Raw genomic sequence first — 22,489 nt, forward strand, 5'->3', positions numbered from 1 at the left:
TTTCCGTGGTTTCCCATTTTCACACCAGGCAAATGCTGGGGCTATAACTTAATTAAAGCTGCGGCTGCTTCCTTCCCACTCCCAGGCCTTTCCTGACCCATCGTCGCCATAACACTTATCCGTGTCGGTGCGACATAAAGCAACTTGTAAAAAAATCAGTTATAAAAATCGGAGGTCCCAGACCCAGGGAATAAAGTCATATCAGCTTTATTACCTTTTCGATCCGCTTACCCGCTCACAGCTCTGTATTATTGGAAAAAAATTATGATTTTATGTCATCTTCTGAGGCATATTTACATTTTCATGTAATAAATTAATCTAATAAGGTCGTAAAAGCTCGCTACCGACTTGCATCTCACTTCATATCCGACCCGTAGAGAAACGAGACAAGAGGTCGGTAGATGCAGAGTGGGTTGTTGTCCCATATGCTCTCTACTCTGACCGGCCAACTGAGCAGAGGAAAGTTGGCCATGGCTCTACCGTGGCTCCACGCCTCTGCATTCGGGAGACGGGCCTTAGGCACAGTGCCGGACTTCACGCCTGGTCCCACTCGTCGGCTGTCCTGAGAATACTTTTCCGTGGTTTTCCATTCTCGTAGTATAGGCCACGGCCGCCTACCCCCTCACCTTCTCCGCACATCTCCTTCACCGTAACAAATCTCCCGGCCTGAGCGACGGCGTCACCGTCTAAGAGACCCGCCTCCCCCTTCAGGGGAGGAATGAAAACGTTCAGTAGTAGTAGTAGTAGTAGAGACAAGAGTTGGACACACAATACTAATAGTAATGAAAATATCGTTGAATTACCTTCCATCCTCTTCTTCTTCTTTGCCTGTTTACCCTCCAGGGTCGGTTTTTCTCTCCGACTCAGCGAGGCATCCCACCTCTTCCGCCTCAAGGGCAGTGTCCTGGAGCTTCAGACTTTGGGTCGGGAATACAACTGGGGAGGATGACCAGTACCTCGCCCAGGCTGCCTCACCTGCTATGCTGAACAGGGGCCTTGCGGGAGGATGGGAAGATTGGAAGGGATAGACAAGGAAAAGGGAAGGAAGCGGCCGTGGCCTTAAGTTAGGTATCATCCCGGTATTTGCCTGGAAGAGAAGTGGGAAACCACGTAAAACCACTTCCAGGATGTCTGAGGTGGGAATCGAACCCACCTTTACTCAGTTGACCTCCCGAGGCTGTATGGGCCCCGTTCCAGCCCTTATACCACTTTTCAAATTTCGTACCAGATCCGAGAATCGAACCCGGGTCTCCGGGGGTGGCAGCTAATCACACTAACCACTACACCACGGAGGCGGACTCGTAGAATAATAAAAAAACAAAATACAAGAACAGCTCAACCTCGAAATCAACTGTTACGGAAATTCTTTGATGAACTTCTAGAAAGGCTTTGCGAACCCCTCGGGGGCAAAAAGCATCATTGCCATTCATCCAAACAAGCACACTGCTTTTGTGCTGGATCCAACTCTACGGTTTGAAAGAGACATAGAGCAGGCGATTTCGGATGACACATAAAAGAGAAATATTGGGCGACCCCAAGTCCGTTAACATTTGACGAGGCAATATTGGAGGGAGATACGTAATAATTGCCACACCTGATTGGCATGGCATGAAGTACAGAAAATGACCAACAGATGGCGCTTCATACGATACACATGCAAGAATGAGCATAACAATCGAGGTTTAGCAAAGACGATGTTCTTTACAAGACATGCTCAACATGTCGGTCGTCATTCATCAAGTCGAGGGACGATGTTGTGAACAGCTCTTACAGCATAACCATAGGTATGATGAGAATTTGTCGTCGGCCGTTGTCTTTTAGTATCCCTAATGAGGTCGGACGATCGCGGTAGACTTGCGACTTCAGTAACCCCACAACCAATAATCACACGGACTGAGGTCGGGGGACCAGAGAGGCCAAGCATGATATGCCGCGATTTCAGGTGCATCTGGCACCCTCTCTCATGATAGTTTCTCTATACCGTACACGGGTCTCATGCGGCATCACTAATGTGTTGGCCTGATTGTGCACTCGTTGTTAGTGTCAATAAAATCCCATGTAATGTCAAGCATGTGTGGCCATTTGTACGTGACGTGTTGCTGTCCAGCGTCATCTGTTGGTCATTTTGTGTACTTTATATTGATGTCAATTTTTACCTCTATTCCTCCAATATTCCGTGAGGCATTGCCTCGTCAAATGTTATCGGACTTTTGGGTTACCTTGTGTTTATGAACCATGCCTCCAACATTTAAGCAAATATTATAACATCCGACTTGAGCATTGGTCATTTAAAGGCTTGTTATTTGGTAGCAGGGGAGGTACAACAAAATACACTTGGAAGATCTCTAAAGGATTAGATATCTTCCGAAAAACTTTTAACAATATCATAATAGGCATTCAAAGACTCGTTAAGCATTCTGCACCTCCATCTTTATGTTTCATGATTGTCAATCTAGCCTACCCTCTGAGACTGTTGCACCGAGCTCGATAGCTGCAGTCGCTTAATTGCGGCTAGTAACCAGTTTTCGGGAGATCGTGGGTTCGAATTCTACTGTCGGCAGCCCTGAAGATGGTTTTCCTTGGTTTCCCATTTCCACACCAGGCAAATGCTGGGGCTGTACCGATTTAAGGCCATGGTCACTTCCTTCCCACTCCTAGCCCTTTCCTGCCCATCGTCGCCGTAAGACCTATCTATGTCGGTACGACGTAAAGCAACTTGAAATTGAAACTCTTGCATTTTACTTCCGTGAAGTATGAGTCCAAGGAGTTCTTTATTTGTGCTTACCAGTTATTTATTTATTTTCTCCAAACTGTAACTTTACGTCTAGTAGCTTTTTTGTAAAAATCAGGATCCCTGTGGTCACACACTGTATACTTGGGGACAAAACATGACGGCCTTAGTCCTGGAAGCGAGGTGGAAGCCAGATGTCAATCACACCCTGCACCTTCCTGAGTTAACGAGTTCTAAGTCATCCTTATTTGGTGTGGAGAGATTGCCAAGCCACTTTCGTCCACGCTCTCTTCAGTCTTCACCCTTTCTTCATGTCGAATGAAGTAGAGGATTTGGCAACTCCGGCTACAGTAGACGTAGTAAATCCTATAAGCCTCTAATAGACACCGGGCTGCCGCTGGAAAGGAGTGGTGTGAAACGAGGTCGTCACAGAAAGTATTCGCACACCTATGGAAAGTGATGGAACATCATTACAACTTACGAGCTGAAGTCAGATTTATAAACGGCATAACAACAGACCTCAGATATACACGCTGAACATACAGATCTTTTAAAAATATAACATGATCGGCACTATACTCTATACAAACTGCAGGTCGTACCGCCAACAAAGTATTTGTACAGTGCGGGTGCACTGTCTTTGTGATTGGTTAAATCAGTTGTCGCCACAGGTTCAGGCCGCTGTGCCTGCAGGAGGGGTTGTTATCTCTTCAGTCATCACTGTGCTGTCGTTGCCGCGAGGTTGTTTGGTATGGGGCGAAAGAAGACGGAACTTCCATTAAGTCAACGAGAGAATATAGTGTTACTGTATAAACAAGGGAAAGTTATCGTCAAACTGGAAAACAACTCGGCATTAGCTTTACTAGGGCGAGTTCAATAGTTAATAAATACAAGCACAGCGGACAAACAGAAATCAAACCCAGATCTGGCCGTCCAAAAGTGCTGACAGTATGGGAGCGACTCAATGTTGTGCATTCGGCACGAAAGGAACCGTTCAGAAGTGCTACATAACTCGCTTCAAGGCCCAACAAAACGGTGAGTGTGCAAACTATAAGGATTGTATTGCACAGTGCGAACCTGCGCAGTAGATGTCCACGAAACAAGCCACTTATAAGTGAAAGAAATAGGCAGACGCGCCTACAGTTCGCGAAATAGTATTATCGAAAGACAATGGACTTTCGGAATACCATTATTTTTTCCTGATGAAGCGAAGTTTACACAGTTTGGAACTGGTAGGTGCAGGAAGGTATGGCTGAAGCCAAACACCGAACGTGAACCTTAATATGCAATCCCCGCGGTAAAACACGGAGGAGAGAGTGTGCTGGTTTGGGGGCTGCATGGCTGCGAATGGAGTGTGACACCTGTCATTTATTCATGATATTATGGATGCCAGAAAGTACATACAGTAGATGTGTTGCGCCATAATTTAAGCAGCAGTGCACACAAGCTTCATCCAGAGGGAGTCTTCCACTTCCAACAGGACAATGATCCTAAGCATTGTGCCATGATAACCCGTGAATGGTTGTTGTACAACGCCCCAAGAAGACTTCTCACTCCACCGCAGATTCCAGATCTCAATCTCGTGGAGAACCTGTGGGACCATCTAGGCAAAGAAGTGCAAAAACGCCATCCTACTAGTAAAGAACATCTTAAAGAGATACTCTTAGATACTCAGTCCAACATATCTGGAGAGTTCACCAAACTTTTAGTTAACTCAACGCCAAGACGTCTGGAACAGGGCATCAAAGCTAAAGGCATGCATACAAAGTATTAAGACTGAGTTTGAACAAAGACTTCGGCAAGTTTTTGAATTATCTAGTAGTGTACAAATACTTTTTTTGTGTTAAAAGACGAGTTTATTTGTTTATTATGTTGAACACTGTGAATCTCATAGCAAATGTACAGCGAGGTGCCTTTTCTTCTATACTAATATTATAAAGAGGAAAAATGTGTATGTTTGTTTGTAACGAATAGACTCAAAACTACTGAACCAACTTTAAAAATTTCTTCACCTATAGAAAGATACATTGCCAGTGAGTAACATGGGCTGTATTTTATTTTCAAACCAATTCGAGGTGGGGGGCACGAGGGGGAGATATAAAACTAATAGGCTAATATAGGCAAAATATCGAATTTGTCATATAAGGACGAGACAAGGCTCAATTTAATCCTCTTGACGCAAAGAACACAACTCGGTAAGCCCTACGGGCTCGAAAACCATGTTTTAAGGCGGTAAAACCAACCGTTACGGGGGTCGAGAGAGGGACAGTCTCATTGACAGTTGAAATCCTGTACATCGTATCTACAGTGCGACGGCTAAATACATACAGTTATCCCTTATTAATTTTTGACAGGATCAAATACTTCCCAGCCGAATTGAGCTTCCATAAGGACGAAGTTTTACTCGAAAATTAAATAGTCTAAAACTTGAAATCAAACACATCTAAATAATTCTAAAACTACATAATAGATAGTAACATATCAATCTGTAAGTCAAAAAGGAATTCTATAAAAATTCACTTCACACATAAATAACTGGTAATGGAAATCTTAAAGAGAAATATTCAGAAACTATCCGGGTAAGGCCGGGTACTACAGCTAGTTATGCATATGTTTCACTGGATGTGTTTATATTACTACATAGTGCTTAATATACAAGGTCACAGTCTAGCCTAAGCAAGCACCGGCATCGGACGTGCCGTGTTGAGTGTGCCGGGTGAGTGGAGTAAAAGTGGGAAGCGGACGAGTCGAGTGGAGTGTGACGAGGAAGATGATCGGCATAGAGCAATACAGGGTTGTTATAAGAAGATGGCAGGGTAGAAGGAAGGAGGAATCAACCAAAAGTATGGAATGTAAACTGGAGATGAGTTTGAAGGGTGAGATGCTGTTGGTGGCAGCGGTGGTCACTGTGTTGCTGGTTATTGGGGGCCTGGAAGAAAATTGAGGCCCTCAGAGCAGTTGAAACAGGAGCTGGGAGAACATATAAGTTATAAAGGAAAGTGGTTAAGGAGGTAGTGGGGGAACTCTGTCAGTTTGAACAGTTAAAACAGATGATACAAGAGCAAATTAAGGAGCACGAAAAGACGATGCTCTGGATTCAGGAAAAAACGTACGAAAATAAAGCAAAAATGGATAGCAGTGACAGAGAAATTGTATTACTAAGGGAGAAAAAATATGGAAGAGGAGGAGATGATGTTGAAGAAGGAAATAGTAGCCAACTGTCAAGAACGTAGGAAGAAATCCATGTTTATTTACGGTGTGCAGGAAGAGAAGGCAGAAGCTAAAGTGGACGTTATTTATAAAGTGGTAGATGTAATTCAAAATAAAATGAAAATTAACTTTATTGAGGTCGATATAGATGACGCTGAGAGAGTAGGTAAGGTGAGGGGGCGCAGATGGTATCCACATTGATGGCGGGCATAGTGACCAGAAACGCCGGAAATCTACAGAATGAAAAATGTGGATTAAGAGGGATATGAAAAGAGATGAGAATAAGAATTACAAAATTTTAAAGAAACATTTAGTGAGGGCAAGACTGCAAGGGTTGAGGGTGCATATTAGGGGCCAGATACTGGTGGTGACCAATCGGAAATGGACTCAAAATTGGACAGTGACGAAACGTCAGGCCTTGGAGGAGTGCCTAAAGCAGGATGAAATGAGTAGGACCGGCGAGGTCGTGCATAATAGAAAGAGACGAGCACCGAGTAACAGTGAGATCATAGAAGCGGTTATAGGAGTCAGGGAGAGTGTCAGTATAGAGGCGGTGGCATGAAGATACAGGGAAGTGGTGATAGACGCGATGGTTGAAGGAATCATGGGATTGCTGGAGGAGGGAAGAGCGCAAGAAAAGCCAAGTGGTCACACTCATAGTGAAAATAATGGTTAGAGGGAGGAGGCAGTCGCAAGAACTATGATTAAAGGAAGAAGCTTGAGTCTAAAGGAACTGTGGGGCAAGAAGGGTAAAAGTGAGGAAGGCATAGTGACGAGAAGTAAAAAGTCAAGTAGCATTAGTAAGTTATTTAATGGTGTTGTATAATTAGATTGAAGGTATAGTGTGATTAAGGTTAAGCAAACGAGTTGGGAGTGATGGTGGCGATGAGTGATTGTGTTTGTTAACTGTATGCTAAATGTATTTGAAATGCACATTGAACTTGATACGGTATATGTTGTAGAGATGGGCATGGTAATTTAAGTGAATATGGCCTGAAATGTGTTTGTTAATTGATATGAATAGAAAGTACGATGATTGGTGATGGTAATTTTGAGTGAAAGTTGCGAAGAGTAATATGTTCCTAACATGTTCAAGAGTTGGGTATTGAGATTATGTATGGTTAATGATGGTTAGAGAGATGATGAATAAGAGATCGAGTTGATGGTATATAGCAAGTGAATTGGAGTACGAAATTAATATGTGAGGTTGGTTGGTATATGTATGAATGGTAAGAGTATTATGGTAATATTGAGTGAAGGCTAATGTTTATAATAAAAAGTGTGTTTGAGAGAGGGACGAAAAGTGAGGTAGTGAAGTATAGTTGGCAAATTTGGGGTATAGTAGGACGTGATGGCGCAATTTATTTTAAAGCGGAGACTGGCTTGTAATTTAAATGAGATTAAGTACCGAATTAATATGTGATTATGGTTGGTGTATGTATGAAAGGTAAGATGATTGTTGCTGCTTTATTGTATGCACATTACGATAAGTGGCTGATGGATATAATTGTATTGGAGGGAGCAAATTAATCTGTGATTATGGCTGGTATATGGTAATTTTGAGTGAAGGCTGCTAAGAGTGATTACTGTGGAATTTGATTGAGAGTGATTACGATTAAGAGGTTGATGTAGTGGGATGTAAAGGTTGATCAATAGTGAAAGATGTTGGTTAGAGAGATGTGGAATAAGAGGTTGAGTTGAAGGTATATAGTAAGTGAAATGGAGGGCGAAATTTATATCTGATTATGGTAGGTATAAGAGATTATTTTGGAGGTGAAGTTAGGTAATGTGTACTGCTAACAAAGAAGTAGTTCAGGCGAAAAAATGCAACATGCACACTTACGCGGAAGGTATTGTAATATGATGGCTGGGTTAGTAAACCTGAGTAGGTCATGAGAAATGTGCGAGGTTTGCGAGTCCAGCCAGGAGTGAGGTGAAGCTTTAATAGCCTTCATGTGCCGTACTGCCGAAGGTTTTATTTTATCTTATTGCAAGTCATTCTTATACAGCTGCCGTATTTCATGGCTAACGGATCTCCGAAGTGAGCTGACCGTAGGCCATTTGATATTAAATGTTACGTTGTTTTGTTTTCTGTTTCCTTATCTATTATTTGTCTAGCAAGTGGAGTCGGAAAACTTGTTTAGGTATTGATATTCCATAGGGTCAAACATGGAGGCAAACTCTGTACAGACTCTTTGAAATTAAATAAATAAATAAATAAATAAATAAATAAATAAATAAATAAATAAATAAATAAATAAATAAATAAATAAATAAATAAATAAATAAATAAATAAATAAATAAATAAATATATAAATAAATAAATAAATAAATACATAAATAAATAAATAAATAAATAAATAATATACAAGGTATACGTTAAAATGTTGGTGTACGTATACTTTCTGTGGCTACTGTACGTACGCTGATGTTCTTATGAATATATAAGAGCTACTAGAGATTTTGTTCACACATACATATGTAAATCCCACACAATTAGTTGTCACAACAACGCCTTTGACTATAAACACGTGCAGAAGACGTATTCCAGAGACATTACCGACCCCATCAGACATCTGATTGATCGAATACCTATTTACCGACACCCAGTACCTTTTTGTCGCTAGAACGGCTATTACTCTGACTTTCGTGTTAAGTACTGTAATGACGCTACTTTAACTGGTGTTTTCCCTGTCGTTAATATTAGATACCGGTACAAATGATGGTAGTGCTGTCATTACATTTCATACAACTTATGTTTTTGGAGTAACTACAGGGTAAATCAATCTTTATAATTTATTATACTCGATATGTCGTGGAATAATACCTTGCTCTGGATGTTACAGTTTTCTAAGATACCTGTTGTTCTCCTCGTTCTGGAACTGGCTGCAGGAACATACGCTGTCCTTTGTACCAGGCCGCACACCCCTGAACAGTGTGCAGCCTTAGTAATACTCAGGTACGACGACGTGGACAAGGATGCTTGTGCTAGAGAAGGTGGACAGTTTCTACCCCAGGGAGGAATGTGTGGCTTTTTTCCAATATGTGCAAAATATGTCGGTGAGTATTCTTACCATACAATATCCTTGAACTTGAAAATAAATCAATCAATTGGCATAAATATCTGCAGTAATCCTATCGGTTAGGGAGAAATCTGATTTAAAAAATACATGTGCTAGAGAAGGTGGAAAGTTTCTACCCAGGACGGAATGTGTGGCTTTTTTCCAATATGTGCAAAATATGTCGGTGAGTATTCTTACCATAAAATATCCGCGCTAAAGCAGCTCACTGCGGTTGAACCAGGGCGTATAATAGGGCTACGTGAAGGAGGATTTTCCTTCTGCGCTATTGCAGAACAACTTTGCAGGAATGTCTCCACTGTGCATCCGTGCCGGCAGCTGCGATCACGAGAAGGTACGCTCGCAAGAAGACCGTCGAACGTCCCCGTGGCACCACCGAGAGGGAGTTCCGCCGTATTCGGCGTATGGCTGTGGCGCAGCGGACTACGTCTGCAGCAGCAATTAGAGCGGCAATTGGCACCACAATGACGCAACGAACTGTTCGAAATCGGTTACTTGATGGACAGCTTTGAGCCAGACGCCCTACGGCGTGCATTCCACTTATCCCAAACCACCGTCATCTGCGACTTCAGTGGTGTCAAGCGAGAGCTCGTTGGAGGATGGAGTGGAGGTCCATCGTGTTTTCGATGAAAGCCTGTTCTGTCTTGGTGCCAGTGATAGCCGTGTGTTGGTTAGGAGGAGGCCAGGTGAGCACCTGCATTCCACCTGTTTGCGGCGTAACACACTGGAGCTACACCGGGAGTTCTGGTCTGGGGAGCAATTTCCTATGACAGCAGGAGCACTCTCGTGGTTATCCCACGCACTCTGACTGCAGATATGTACGTCCGTCTGGTGATTCGACCTGTTGTTTTTATATGTATATTATTGTTAATAAATACATCGCAATTGCGAAATATCGTGGTGGCAATGATCACTTACACTAGTGTGATAATAAGATAAAGTTAAAACATATTTACCCAACAACAACAACAACAACAACAACACAAAATACAACAACAAAAGTACACAAGCTATTCCATTTAAAGAAAATATTACCAGAAATATTACTAGTTTAACATTCTTAAGTATATCCCGTGCTTAACATTACAAGTGATCATAAAGCAAAGTTAAAACATAACTACACAACAACAACAACAACAACAACAAGAGTACAACAAGCAATTCAATGGAAAGGATATATTACAAGAAATACTACTAGAGTAACATTCTTAATCCAGTATCATCGTATACAAATTCATACACAACTTAAATATTTCCAATGCTTAACACTACGGCTTACAAAACTACTGTAGGCTATAGGTCGAGCTTACTACTAGCTTAACATTACAAGCGATGTTCAGTAAACTTAAAACATAACTACCCAACAACCACTACTAATACAACAGGAGTACACCAGCAATTCCATGGAAATAAAGTATTACAAGAAATACTAATAATTTAACATTCTAAATCCAGCATCATCATATCAAATTTCATACACAACTTAAGTATTTACAGTGATTAATACTACGGCTTACAATACTATTGGCTGATCATACTACTAGCTTAACATTACAATCGTAATAAAGTAAAGTTAAAAACATAATTACCTAACAACAACAAGCAAATCCATGGAAAGAAAACATTACAAGAAATACTACAAGAGTAACATTCTAAATTCAGTAGCATCTATACTGTTACGTGCCAGCCCTGTGGTAGTTCCTTTCGGTACTTCCAGGAAGAGGCTAGTGACTCACATGACCTGGAATCTCCCAGCCGGCTTGTGGGATGGAGCCAGCCTTTCCGTGTATTGTTCTCGGCGGCCGGCTTACCTGTGAGTTTCTTGGAGATTCAGCGGGAATGTTATGCCTCTAATGACATCGCGAAATTTCTGGGCCAAATCACGCGAGCTATAAAAAGGGGGGCTAGCCGTGGACAGTCAGTCAGTGTTGGACTGCGTGGTGAAGTCAGTGACTCGTGCGTTACGGTTCGGTGGCTGGGCTAAAAGCGACAAAGGTGTTGGCTGTCGCTAGTGTCCCACCTAGGTTTGAACCAGGAGCTGTCGTTGTGGTGTCGGAGAGACCAGTGAATGCATGAACTGGAGGCGACAGAACGGAAGTCTCTATTGTGTGTTGGTGTAATTCTGTGGACTGAGGATCGCCGTGAACCAGTGAGGAAACGCGCTATCGTGAGTGAGAGGATAAATGGACCTTTGTTAATGTTCGCTGTTGTGAGTATCGTCCTGCTGTTGAATAATGTTGAGCTGTTTAGTTGTTCACTACATGGGACTGTGTGAAGTGCTGGACTATATGTGGAGTCGAACCAACGAACAGTCATCGTGTGTTGTATAGCCAGTGGCACTGTGTTCAAATCCAGCTCTCTACGCACAGCGGCTGTAGGAGTTGACTTGACTTTGGGAAAGTGAAAGTAAGGATTATAGCCGTTCCCAGGTAACAACCAGCCGGGACTCCGTGGTGTGTGTACAAAAGAGATATTTGTAAATATAATTTAGTTAGTAAGTGTGGTCTTCACAGCTGGTTAGAATTGTGTGTGTTTATATGTGTGCGTACATTTATCAGGTCATGAATGAAAAATGAAAACCTACAACCTATGCTCCAGTGATTGACCTAGTCAGGGAATGAATGAATGAATGATATATAGGCTATTAGTACGATGGGGTTGCCACTCCCAAAGTGATTTATTAATGACTGATAAATGCAATGAAATGAGAATGGAGAGTGTTGCTGGAATGACATATGACAGGGAAAACCGGAGTACCCGGAGAAAAACCTGCCCCGCCCCTGGTTTGTCCAGCACAAATCTCACATGGAGTGATCGGGATTTCAACCACGGTATCCAGCGGTGAGAGGCCCACGCGCTGCCGTCTGAGCCACGGAGGCTACTTATCAGGACATACTGAAATAAATTATAGTAATGAAACAGATGGAGTTTTATTCGTAACAATACAAATTCACACACAACTTATTTTCAGGTCTTAACACTATGGCTTACAATACTTTTACACGTGATAACAAAACAAACTTAAAATTATACGTAATTACCCAACAACAACAACAACAACAACAACAAAAGTACAACAAACAACTCCCTGGAAAGAGAATACTACAATAAATACTAATAGCTTAACATTCTAAATCAAGCAGAAAGTCACAAATTCAGTGTCCGTAATTTACAACTTTTACTCTTCACTTTACACTAGCACTAATGGTCTTCTTAAATGACTTGATACGGAAGGGAATGTTTCAAAGCCTCCTGCTGGTAATTTATTCCATTTCCTTGTGGTCCTGTTTATGAAGGAAAACTTGCCCACATCAGTATCGTGGTTTCTGGCCCTAATTTTATGCTTGTCATAATTTCATGATAAGTACGAACGAGGTTCCAACCTATTCCTAATACTACTCCACTCAGTCCTTCCCGTATAGCTCTCATAAATACCACATAGGTGAGCTCTATTTCTTCTGGATTCAAGACTTTCTAATTAATGGTATTCCTCCTATTCCAGGTTACAAAACGCATCGCTCTTCCTTGAACTTTTTTCTAGAGAATTTATTAAATATACCCTGTACTGATCCCAGCACGCTGATCCATATTCGAGAATCGGTTTTAACAAACATTTATGGGCTTCACTTTTGGCACCAGAATTAGCTTTCTTGAGATTCCACATAATAAAATGTAGCGACATCCAGGATTTCTTAACTACATTTTTCACTTGCTTTGACCAGTTTATGTCGTTTCTAATAGTAACACCTTCACACAACTTCAACAAAACTTTCCCATCCAAGTTCGTAATCATCCTTTGAAACACTATTTCTTGCTCTTTCCACCTTGGATTTCCATTCGATTTTCAATTGCCCATTTTTCAATCGTATCTAAATCCTGCTGAAGCAATAGTTCATCCTCCTCTGTCTTTATCTCCCGGTATATGATTCGATTTTCATTTAGGATATTGTGAAGATATTTCTCATCAGCCACTTTCTTTTCTGCTAACAAAAGATTCACCAAACTTCTATACTCCGCTTTGCACGCATCATTATTACGAGTATTTCTTCCGTTGAACGCTCTATTAGTCTTACGTTTAGGCTTCCTAATAGTCGCGGTGTAGTACGGCACACCTGAATTTTCCCTAATTATATTTTTTTGGGATAGCTACGGGAAAGGAACTATAATTGCAGGGGATCTAAATCTACCGTAGGTAAACTGAGCTGGGTAAACTACGGAGGGGGGGGGGGGTCTATCGCAGGAAGCAGTTAACGTATTATTGCGGAATAATGGCTTTTCCTAAGTCGTCACAAAGAACACACGTATATTTCTAGCCCATTGCCCAAGCATATTAGTTTTAGCTTCCGTTACACTCAAATCTAAAGGGATTATTTCTAACTTTCCTTGTCTTCGCAAGATACAGTTTATTGTAATAAGTTATGGACACACGCATCTCGCTTTGTTTTCCGTTTATACTAACGGATGATCTCGGCCTTGTTCCGATCTTAGAAATTCCCCAGCTCTTAAACGCAATCGGCTTATCTCCATGGGTATATATTGGCAAATCCCAGTAACAGTTCTCCGGTTAGAAATATTTTGGGCAAACAATTCTTTCCTCAACCTCTACTGGTTAAAAATTCAACTGATTAGCGCAAGCGGCACGTCTGGGAAAAACTCCGCAAACGTACAGGCCTAACCATTCAAAAGCTGGTTCTATTCTTGTGATTTTTGGATTTGTGACCGTGAAATTCTTCAGGGCTGTTTAGTTCTGTCATATGATCTCACTTCCTGAAATAGCTTTAATGGGGACAACTTCCATGGACTTGCCACTCCCAAGACTCGGGAAATAGTTCGATTCTCCTCGATGACTCATGCAAATTTTTATTTTGGCTTTCGTTAACAGCTCCTATATAGTGTACACAGTATGTTACGTAGAGGATCGAATGTGGAGACCTTCCAGCTTATGCACTTAACAATATAAATAATTTAATGCTGAATAAACATTAAAAAATACAATGTGGGAGTGTGATTGTTGTACTACCACCATATTAAATAAAGGTAATTACGAAATATGATGTTATAAATTTGAGAACACTTACATCGTATTCACGCTATTTTATAGGATGCCGCAGATTTATTCTATGCTTTCTAACAAGATAAATGAAAGCACAAGGTGTGACACTGCATACAACGAACTGGGGCTTGAGCAGATCATTATTTCATTCATAAAATATTGAAAGATGGGAGACATATCAGTGGATGGAAATATGTGTGTGTCCTAGTGAGAGAGGGACTTCTTATAGGGATAGGAACTAGGGAAGAAATCGATACAGATCTACTGATGAACAAGTCCGAAATGACAAATATTATTAGTCATATATCATTTTCTATATGCTCTGTGCTTTTATTTGTAGGGAATGGCGAGGCTTGTAATACGACGACATCATATTCACCTTTGAAGCCTGTCTGTGAACCACCACTGAAGTGCACTGGGTTCGACGGTAGGTGTGTTGAAACGTGTAGCGACTACGATGATGTCAGATAAAACAGAGAGCTGAGACGAAGTGCAAGCTTTTTGCTTATTTTGATGTTTCTGTTCATTCGACAGTGATCTTATAAAAGATCTTGGCATCGATGAGAATAATTATAAGGTAATAAAAGGAATTATTTCTACGAAGATTCATTATTTAATTATCTTACCTATTTTCTTCCTTACATTACAACAATTTCCAAACTGAATATTGTTGAACCTATCAATATTATTCTTAGCTTGAGCGAGTTGGCCTCGAGATTAGGGTCGCGTAGGTATAAGCTTGTATTCGGGAGATGGAGGGTTTAAATCCCACCGTCGTCAGCCCTGAAGATGGTTGTCCGTCTTCCCATTTTCACACCAGAAAAATGCTGGAGCTGTAACTTAATTAAGGCCACGGCCGATACCTTCCCAGTCCTAGCCGTTTCCCACCCTTGAGTCACTGAAAACTTTCGATGTATTAGTGCAACGTTAAATGACTAGCAAAAATAAATACATTAAAAATGACAAAGTACAGTTGAACCTCATTTATACTTGTACGATTTTTGCAGTTATATGCTATATGTTTTAGGCATCGAAATTTGTCCATTAATATTTAGCTCAATTGTTCGTTATACGTTTTCTCATCAATGAATCCATTTAACTGGTCCTCATGAACGAAACATATTAATTACTTACGGTAATCATTTATACGTTATACGTTATTAGAGGCATGATTTTTTCGCATTAACGATAAACGCGACAAAAAATATATTGAAGTGATTTTGCGATATCTTTACGAATCATATGTTTCTGATTAAGAAAATATGGATATTATGTTCGCGAATTAAAGTGAATTAAAGCGATAAGGCCATTTTAAAGCGAAATTCAATTATTTCGCGATAAGCGCGACATTACAGCGAAATCTGTAGTGAATAACGAACTTGACATTTTGTTCCAAGATTATGTATGAAAATAAAAGGAAGAGCGAACAAGGATTCATCCACAGGAAATAAATATGTTATCATTAATGTTCTGGGGTTGGCTCCACGCTTCTTGCCAAACGAAATGTTTGGAATGTTGTTCGGGTGGTGGCTGGTAATCCCACCGCAGCCTGTCCCCTCCAAAGACTTTAATATTACTTATCCCCTCACGGCATTGTGCAATGCTGGAATGCCTAATGGTGTCTACAACCAGCACAATCGGTGGTCACGGCACAATTGACTGGTGTATTTCGGCTTAGTGGTCAGGTAAAATTAAGAATGTGATCACAGACAGTAGCGAAGATGGGTCGCTCGACAAGTGTTACGGTGCACAGCAGAGCCAAACAGTTTGCGAGTGAAGGTTTATATGTTTCGGAAAGCGATATTTTAATGTGTAAATTTTGTAATGTTCGTATCGAGTGGGAAAAAATAGATACCGTCTCAAAACATGTTTAAAAAATTAGGAACATTCAGAACGTAAATTTAGCACTCCAACAGTGAAACGGCAGGCAACAATAGAACTCTCAATCGATATGCAAAAGAAAGCTAAGAGTGGAAAAAATAGAATTTATTCACGATACAACAGCGATCCTACTCAAAGCCAACATCCCGCTGGTGAAGACAAACGACCCTGCAGTCCGGAAAGGGCTTCAAAAGTATGTACCAGGTATGTACAGTCCATCAATTAAACTTCCACAATCAACGATCAGTGATAGTAATGAAACCTTTAATGATTAATTTTAGAATTTCATCAAAGCGAAATTAAAGCGATACGGCAATATCTATTTCGCGAAATAACGCGAAAATTAGAATCCTTCTCGCGAAATCGTTCAAAAATTAATGCAAAAAATCATGCCTCTATACATTATTGACAATATGAGAGTTACAGAGAGAAAATTGACAACATCTAAACCCATCGAATTCAATAAGCGCAGTCTTTGGAGATAACCTTCCTGACACTACCTGTAGATAAAAGGGTTGCCGCCGATAATCCTTTAAGCGAGACGACTGTAGTTGCCGACGCTCCTTGTATTTATGAAAGGCATTATCGCTGCGCACGTGTATATAACCGACTAGTATATGATTGTGTGGAGAAATCAAAGAAGCAAAGAAAAATGGACGGGTTTTTAAACCAGTGTAAAACACCAGTTATCTGCCTGTACGCAAGAACTGTAAATACACTACTGGGTAGAGCCCGGATGTTAGGCAAATTGTTTTTTTTAAATTGGGTGGATATATCGAAGAGTCACATAATGACAAACATGTTTCTATACGTTTGGAAACGGTAGGACTAATTATTATTTTGCCTTTTTTTCTCGCCTATTTTAGCTTCCGTAGCCTATTCGATAGTATAATGCCTCTTTTTTGTTGCCTTTTCTGAAGTTTATGTAGATATTTTCTATTGTTATTTATGTATTAACATTAATCAATGGAAAGAAAAAATATTATTCCAATGTACAGTATTAATAATAAAAAAAATATTCATTTTAACTTAACACGTAAAAAATAACATTTCCAAATCGATATTTTCATATGATGCAAATCTCCACTGAAAACTCCACAAGCCAGATGGTCGAGAGGGCTACCAGGTCCCGTCCTTGGTGCGTAAAAATAAGTGTTGGTGGTGATTATTGTTTTGCGAGGAAAAACAACTTCGTACCCATCCTCTTTTAACACTAATCAGAAGTAAAATGGAAGAGGTCCAATACCTCGGAAAATGAATGTATCGGCAAAAGAAAGGGAAGGCCTACAAAGAGCGCGACTCCCTGGTCCTGACAAATCTAATACCGTCGGAGTCGGAAACGAGGGAGGTCAGACAGGAAAAGTAAGAGCGAGGAACCTGTCACAAGTAAAACCCAGCTAGGGGAACAGTGGTCGCCAACCCACACTCCCCAGTTGAGAGGCTCTGGTCCCCCTTTATGTAGCCTCCTCTTAGGACAGACAGGGGATACCGTTGACATTATTCTATCATGCCCATCCTCAGGGGGATGTGAGATCAAGTAATAAAATGTGAAACAGATGTGTGTTACGCAGCTTACATTAAAGAATCTTTAGAGGACTTCTTTCAAATCCCTGCTGGGAAACATGTAATTTAGGGAAGAAAGAGTCTTCACCATTTGTTTTTTCCCATTCAACTTGGTATGGGGGTGACTAAGATTGTCTAAACCTCTACATTCTTCACACTGCTTTGGTACTTAAGATTTCGCATCTAGTCGCCCCTCTGTAGTAAAGGCTTAGCCTCTGCAACTTCGGGCCATAAGCCCATTTAGGATTTTAAGTATCTTTCAAACAAGGATTGCAAGTGTTTTGCCTCCTAGCCTTTTGTTCATGGCCAATCATCATAAATCTTTTATTTTTATACATTAAAGCCATTTAGAATGGGCACTCATTACCCCTGTTTGAATTGTAATTATTTATACACGCGTGCGTGACAGACTGTCGAGCAAAACTTACTGTAAAAGTATTATCTGCAGTTTTTCAAGCATGATTGTTTAAGAAACTTGTGCCTTTAAGAGGCTGCATTACATTAAAGCTCAAACTACTAGACGAGGTAAGTGAGGGGAGCAAATATGGTCTTGTAAAATAGTGTAGCTTCAGAGCTATATTGCTCATCCCTTGTAAATTATTGTGTCGATAATTTTCTCTATTCTACCTGATTTCTGGACTTATATTCCACTCTTGTTATCCGAGCTGACGAGCTCTTTAACTGTTGTTTGTTGTTACTTGTTCAGATTATCTATCACATTTTAAAACTCAGAGGAAAAAAAAGAAAGAAATAAAAATTCAAAATTTAGTGCTTTTACTTATGCTCTGGTCATTTCCCTGTCCACCCATTCTCCACGGCACCTTCTTATACCTCTCTGTTCTACAATATTTAGATAATAATTGTACCGGGAGGTACACCTCAACGCCGCGCATTCAAAATAAGCGCCCTTATAAACTCCCCTATCGATCAAAAGGTGAAACTGATAATACCTGAACTTGGAACTTTAATAGGAAGCTGTCACCACTGAAAAATTAAGGAATAGTGTTATTGTGAAGTTTCCTAAACTGATTGAATTTCTCCTTGTTTTGTTTGCCATTCATCAAGAAGTTTGGACATTCTTCCACACATGACACTACCAAAAACTCTGCTCATGCACTTTGGTGCAAGGTGAAATAACTTGTAACTAAAATAAGTTGTATATTCCTAGGTTTTCCATAACTGAATCTATGTTCATTTATTTTTGGGTTGGCAACACTTCTTTTTCTTTCCGCCAGTTTTGTATCTGGCCAATGAAAAATTTCTGTAATTAATTTTCAACCTATCACAGGCTTCTTGTTCGATATTGAGTGTAACTTTTGAGCTTAACCAATAAAATTGAGAGGCTGTGTATGGATTAGCCCATAATCCTCTCGAAACTTCCCTGAGGCTATATAAACTGCGGCTTTTTATGTTTCCTTGCCAATTGATCGTCGCCTTCCTGAGTGTGTGTGTTAAAGCAGGAGGCGGGGCGCCTCTTTCTTCGGCCAGCAGAACATCTAAAAGATAATGGCCACATAAATTCTATCTTTCTTGCTGTATGCGCTAATTAATCCGAGGGGAAGGTCCGAGACTTTAATTATGTAACAATACTTTTATAAAATGTAACTTTTCTTTCGGCTAATGTAAAAACTTCATAAAATCTTTAATTGTAAATCGGGGATAGAGAGTGAGTTACCCTCTCAAGCTCCCCTTCATCTTGGTTTGAGGTGGCTACGTTTTCGCAACCTTTTGTTTCTGTAATGTATTAACGTTATTTCCATTCGAGCCACCTCAGTAGTGTGGGAATAGCCCCAGTTTCATCGGCCAAGAGCCCTGTAAGATTTTATATTTCATTATCTGGAGTGCAGGGTACGTCTCCATTCAGTTCATGTTTCGTGCCATTTACTTAAACCTGTTCTTTTTCACGAGGGTCCTGTAGATTGGGTACTAGATACCACTATATAAAACTATTTCTATTTGTAAGTTGTGCCTTGAGAGGCCAGAGATTGTTAGATTTTGATGTTGCCTTGAGTAGGCTGGAAGAAACTGAAAGCCTGTTGGCTCTTTTCAATATTTTGTAATAGTGAAGAGTGCCTCTGGAAGGCTAGACATTGTAATTTAAGGAGCACGTGCTCTTGAATTAGGGGATTTCTGCCCTTGACTAAATTATTTCTCATTTTGAATTGTAAATTTGAGCAGGTAGCTCAGAAATGTTAAAACTAGGGACTTGAAGCCCATAATTGTTAAACTTCTAAATCTTGGATTTCTCCAAGTCTTGTTTCAAGATTGCTAATTGTACCTGTCGTGTTGTTATTTGTTAATTTTTGAAATTCTAAAGAAACATAACCTTAATTAAAGTTTTAATTCAATTCTTGATGTTGTAGTTAGACCCATTCAAGCCCGCACCTTCTTTTACCTCCCCCTGCGTTTCACAAATACCCCGGAACAACAACAACAATAATAATAATAATAATAATAATAATAATAATAATAATAATAATAATAATAATAATAATAATAATAATAATAATAATAATAATAACCTAGTTCGATAGCTGCAGTCGCGTAAGTGCGGCCAGTATCCAGTATTCGGGAGATAGTAGGTTCGAAGCCCACTGTCGGCAGCCCTGAAGATGGTGTTCTGTGGTTTCCCATTTTCACACCAGGCAAATGCTGGGGCTGTACCTTCATTAAGGCTACGGCCGCTCCCTTCCCAGTCCTAGCCCTTTCCTGTTCCATCGTCGCCGTAAAACCTATCTTTGTCAGTGCGACGTAAAGCCTATAGCAATAATAATAATAATAATAATAATAATAATAATAATAATATCGCTGAGATAGTTTTATCTTCTCACTGGGCCGGGCTGAGTGGCTCAGACGGTTAAGGCGCTGGCCTTCTAACCCCAACTTGGCAGGTTCGATCCTGGCTCAGTCCGGTGGTATTTTTAGGTGCTCAAATACGACAGCCTCGTGTCGGTAGATTTACTGGCACGTAAAAAGAATTCTTGCGGGACTAAATTCGGGCACCTCGGCGTCTGCGAAGACCGTAAAAGTAGTTAGTGGGACGTCAAGCAAATAGCATTATTATTATTATTATTATTATTATTATTATTATTATTATTATTATTATTATTATTATTATTATTATTATCTTCTCACTGGTTGCCTGACTCAAGTTTAAGGAAGTGTGCGTCATACGATTACTGTATTATCAAGGGTCACGGTACGGGCAGAAGCTGCTAACCTTCACACTCAGTGGGATCAACGTCATATTCTTGTACGTAGGGAATGGAATATCCAGTACCATGGTGCGCACTTCTTCTAGCTCGCAGGCACGGCCTTGTAACGAAAGTAAGCTTGACGTATTTCGAGACATCCTGACCCAGGCAACCAAAATACAGTATCTAAGTTTACCAGATAATGATCAACAGTGATTATAGCCTCGGACTTCCAGTTTAACGTGGTATCCAAACTACTCGGGCGTGAAATTTCATTTCAAATCTTCCAAGTATATTCGAATCGCAGCCGTCTTTATAAGAAGACAGTGGCAAAGTCAATCGGTCATCATCCCCCACCAAATGTAGAAATGGCTCAGAGCTGTCGTTCTCCAACTGGGTGGTATGACCTACAACTACAAGGGTCGGGATGGGAAACGGCGACGACGATGACGACGAGGAAGACGACGAGGACGAGTGGCTCAGACGGTTGAGGCACTGGCCTCCTGATCCCAACTTGGCAGGTTTGATCCTGGCTCAGTCTGATTGTATTAGAGAGTACTCAAGTACGTCAGCCTCGTGTCGGTATATTTACTGGTACGTAAAAGAATTCCTGCGGGACAAAATTTTGGCACCGCGGCGACTCATAAAACCGTCAAAATTAGTTAGTGGGACGTAAAAACAGTAACATTATTATTATCATTTAGGTCTTTCCGCAACAAAGGGATAGAAAATTGCTAAGACTAGGAAGGAATAGGCCGTGGACTTAATTAACGTCTAGCCCAAACATTTGCCTGGTATGGAAATGAGAAACCATGCAAAATCCTCTTCAGAGCTGCCGGCGGTCTTCGAACATTTTACCTCTTAATGGAATACCACAGTTAAGTGACCCACACCATAATGCCAATTTGGTCGTCTTAAATTAGATTACGAACACAAAATAAAATATGCACAAACAGAAACGCTTTTGAATAACACATTTCGGCGATTCAGCTACGTCTGATTAAACCCCTTGTCGCAGGGCCATCGTTTTTTTCACCTTAATCCACACCTTTTCATATACATACGACACTTCACACGTGCAACCACTACAGAGACATGTAATAGTGAATGTCTAAATATTTGATTTTATTTGCAGAGAATATTTATATGTTAATTAATCATTGTTTAATTTGGCTTCTCCTATATTGATAATCTACAAGTGTTAAAATTAACTTTTATATTGTGGATCTGATATTGTGATAGAGACTGCTGAGTAGTGTGGACAAAAATAAGAGTTAAATTGAACAAATATTCAAACTATGACTTTTTTTTGATAAATAAGACTCGGGAATTTCTCTTATCAGGAGCTCTTGTACGGAAGAAAGGGAAAATATTTGATAACCGCTGCTTTAACGGAATTCTGTGGATGGTCACATTTTCTGCCTTTCAACTTTACCACGCTTGAAGAAGACCTATCTCTTAAAGCGGAGGTGGGTGCAGGTTCGTCTCTCGGTGCCAGCAGAACGGGCTGCGTTCGCACTGGCAAAGGAGTTACTTGAGTGAAAGGTAGCAATTACAAAGGACTATTCGAAATTGTCGGAAGTTGACTTTATTTCCATGAACATGCGGAGTCCGCCTTCTCCACTTCATCCGACCTGCAACATCAGCGGGGAAGACACCGACGGCGCGCATGACGTCTCGCAAGCAGTCCATCCTGCTCTTCGTAGGCCGACCTGTGTATGTCTGTCCTACCGAACTAAGCGTGAGTGACCGTCATGCAATATTTTCAGCATCCGC

General features: G+C 40.6%; 1 long non-coding RNA gene across 1 annotated transcript in view; it reads left to right on the forward strand.

Moving 5' to 3' along the window:
* Nucleotides 1-14,674, forward strand: part of LOC136874896 (uncharacterized) — a 30,843-nt gene extending 16,169 nt beyond the window's left edge. Inside the window, exons 2-3 of the long non-coding RNA XR_010860315.2 lie at nt 8,789-9,002; nt 14,416-14,674. This is a non-coding gene — a long non-coding RNA (uncharacterized lncRNA). The remainder of the gene's footprint in view (nt 1-8,788; nt 9,003-14,415) is intronic.
* Nucleotides 14,675-22,489: the final 7,815 nt, after the last annotated feature.

Source organism: Anabrus simplex, chromosome 5 (genome assembly GCF_040414725.1).
Source record: "Anabrus simplex isolate iqAnaSimp1 chromosome 5, ASM4041472v1, whole genome shotgun sequence".
NCBI classification, from domain to species: Eukaryota; Metazoa; Arthropoda; class Insecta; order Orthoptera; family Tettigoniidae; genus Anabrus; species Anabrus simplex.